This window comes from Crocodylus siamensis, chromosome 2, assembly GCF_052110815.1.
Source record: "Crocodylus siamensis isolate JL-2025a chromosome 2, ASM5211081v1, whole genome shotgun sequence".
NCBI lineage: Eukaryota > Metazoa > Chordata > Crocodylia > Crocodylidae > Crocodylus > Crocodylus siamensis.
This window is the reverse complement of record NC_143396.1, coordinates 17284677-17288224: the sequence shown is the minus strand read 5'-3', so window position 1 is coordinate 17288224 and position 3548 is coordinate 17284677. Positions and strand designations below refer to the sequence as shown.

General features: G+C 42.8%; 1 pseudogene; it reads left to right on the top strand.

Annotated features, from left to right (window-relative positions):
* The first annotated feature begins 519 nt into the window (after positions 1 to 519).
* On the top strand, positions 520 to 757 carry LOC149870008 (U2 spliceosomal RNA; annotated as a pseudogene).
* The last annotated feature ends 2791 nt before the right edge of the window (positions 758 to 3548 follow it).

Genomic DNA, 3548 nt, shown 5'->3' with positions numbered 1-3548 from the left:
CTCACACACACACAGAGTTACTGCAACTTGGCACATTTGAATCAGCTGAGGATATGGACCATAATTTTTATCATTTGTTCCTTTACTAGAAGAGCTCAAAGTGTCCAGTTTTTTGTTTAGATTAAGACAACTGAGGATTTTTAAGAAAGCTTACCAAAAATATGGAGGCACAGAACCACAGAAAGTAAAAGAAGGGTGAGACTGAAATTTAAATAGCAAAGGGACTTTGTCAGAAGGGGAGGTATTTATTTACCATCCTTCCAAGGAAGCCAGCATAAGTATGAATTTTGATCTTTACACGAGAAGTATTAAATACCTGTAAAGCAAAGCCCTGATAAGTTTATACTCTAAACAAAGCAGATAAGTAAAGGCTGGGAGAAGAAACTGTGGCAGAGGCAGATGACTCACCCAAGGTCATGCAGAAGGTCAGTGGCAGAGCCAGGAACAGGTAAATACATTACACTAGATTCACAAAATAATTGCTGCTGCACCCCACTCCTACTACTTTCAATCTACTTCACCACTTCTTGGCCTTTTTTAGGCTAAGATCATGTGCAGTTCCTGTTCTTATCTGGCAGGGGAAGCACTGTGACCACGTAGGCGGGCTCCCCAGGGCAGGTGGTTGTCCCTAATACGTCCTCCATAGGAGGTCTATATTGAGTAGATTTTTGGTGCTGGAAGGTGGAACTGGAGCTTGCTCCATCCCCTCCGTGCATCGGCCTGGTATAGCAGTGCTTCCAGGAGCGGTGCAATAAACAACAACAACAACAACAAACACAAAACAAACCTTTTATCTACTTGCTCAGGGCTTTAGAAGGTCACTCAGGATGCAAGAGACCTATGTCCAATCCTCTTCTGTGCCCGAGAAAATCTGAACCCAAATCATCTCCCTCTGAGGACAGTATCTGAACCATGAGCTACAGGGTGTTCTGCAGCTAGTTGCTGTCAGTCCCTTCTGTTGACGTGGTTTCTCTTCATAAAGGATTTTAAAAAATTCATTAGGACATAAACCTCATGTTCACATATCTCAGGTAAGTGCCCTGACCGCCAGGCTACAGATTTTCTTTCTCAGTGACTATGGAGACATCCCAATGGAGCTGCTGTGGTTCAGGTCCATGCACTGAATCAGGCAGAACCTGGATTTCACCCTGGATCTCCATCTCCCAGGTGAATGCACCAAGCACCACATTATCTGGTATTCGGAGGTATGACAGTCTCAATCTTCCCTATTGCAGCTGTTCCATCATGGATAAAATCCTTAAATCTCCATGGAGTGAGAGAGAAAAAATGACCGTGTGGGCTGGTAGTTAGGATCCCTGCCACAAACCCCAATTTCAGTGAACGCTTTATCAAAGGTAAACGGCATCAGCCAGAGCAGCTGAAAACAGCCCATCCTAGAAATATTCACAGCATGGTGGTTAGTTCATTCTCCTCCAGGTAAATGAGACTGAGGCAGAATATGCTACGTTGTAGGTGGGCTGTCTAATGAGTCTGTTTCATGCACCCAGGTGAATCTCTAGTCACTGCATACTGGCATCCTAACCATCGCTAGGCTGTGAATTTAGCCCTTTTCTCCTGGACTTCTTTATAAGTTCCAAAAAATGAACTTTCTTCAACTCAGAGCAGTACTTTCTCTTGCTTTGTTTTGTGTTCGTGGGCAAAACCAAAACACCAGGGCTATCTGATCTGATCTTTTTTTCTCCTGTTTGGCCACTGAAACCTCACAATCAATGTTTAGGCCATTCTGTTAAATGGCTATCTGTTCCCAGTCCTGTCTGACTGAAGGTTCGTTGTTGGCTATTGCTGGTTTTGCTTGCTTGTAATGACCTGTACCAAACAAATTCATTTTTTTTGTCTGAGAATAGAGCAGGTCGGGTTGTGATCTTACTTTGCACCAGTGTGAATCTGCAGAATATATCTGCTAAGGGCCAGTACTTAATGTACAGTAGCATAGTAGCAATGCGAGTGTGAGGAGATTAACCCCAGTCTAGTTTCAATTACATTTTTTACTGAGTCATAGACGGCTTTGTAATAATAGAACATTTCCCTTAAGATAACTCTATGTTGTTTTTCTGGTTTCTCAGGAACATGTCTGACTATTTTTACAATCAAGAACATACTGGCCCCCCTCCGTATGATAAAAGCAAAGAAAAGTAATGTAAATAGTTACCAATGAAACAACAAAGAAGTGTAAACAGAGAATGACGCCTCTAAATAGCATTCAATGGGCCAGTAACGCTGGGTTTGTAACCTGTACAGTATCAACCAAAACATGCATCGATGTCAGTCAATATTATACGTTGTTCCCTGGACTAAAAAAAGCCCACCTCAATTATAACAACACACTGCATCCTGCTCCTTAATTAGCAATTTAGTCATTAACTATTCTTGGTCTCTAAGAAATGACTTAGCTCCGAGACTGAACACAAAATGGTAACCAGGTAGCAACACAGAACTAATAGTTATTTCTCAAGGTCACAGGCAGTTTGTAAGGCATGTATAAGGAAGCTGCTATGTTAAAACAATCCCAGATGCAGTAACTGATCAGATAACTTACTGTATTACTTTTGATGTTAGTATGATGAGCTAAATTAATTGCTAGTGAAGTCCATTGACCTCAGCAGACTCCTGCCAGAGATTAATTTGTCCTAATACGTGTGTACTCCTCAATATCGTTTGCCACTGGTTGTTTTTATGAGATTCAGGGCTGGAGTTGGTTCAAGTCTAATGTAAGCATGTGGAGAGTTACAAAGAAGTAAGGTATCTAGTTCAGGAGAGCCAGTAGTGGCTTCAAACATTGTTAGAAAAAGGTATTGTGCTATCTGTATACACAGGTCCAAACTAGATGGGAAACCAATGGGATGGTCCTGGCAATGAAAAAGCACCTGGAGGGGGAGGAAGGGGGTTGCGTCACCAGTTCAGAAATGGACTTTGATCCAAATATCTACTTCCCTATGAAGTTTTGGCATGTGTGGATTTGGCATACTGGTTTATCTCACTACAGCTATTAGGCATGATGCTAAGATAATTGAAGTCAATGGGCATCTTCTCAATGACTTCTGTGGGCATTGAATCAGGACCTTCGGCCAGCTGATAAAATCTGGATCAAGATCTGGGTGCAGGTGTCATTGAAGTTAAAGAGGATTCAGAGCCAGTTCTGTGGTTTGGATTAGTTTTTTTCCTGGAGTTTGTTTCCCTCAGAGCCTTTTGTACAAAATTACTCATCCCAAAGGTACACCTTGTTCAGTGAATAACATGACTAAGGTCTAAGGGCATTTGTGCACATGATGGGGATTTAGTTCTCAGGGTTTTATTCTATGCCCCCAAATTGAAGTGTTGAGGCATAGAATAAAACCCTGAGCACTAAACCATTTCAATTTTTCCATCACGTTACAGCAAGGGGTCCAATCTCCATTTTTTTTTTGTGTCAGAGCTAGAGCCTGCCTGTGGCTGGGGGTGGGGCAATCAGCCCCTGAGCTGCAGGGTGCCCTGGTCCTTCCCTCCGTGGCAACAGCACCCCCCAGGGCCGCCTGGGTGACAACCAGTGG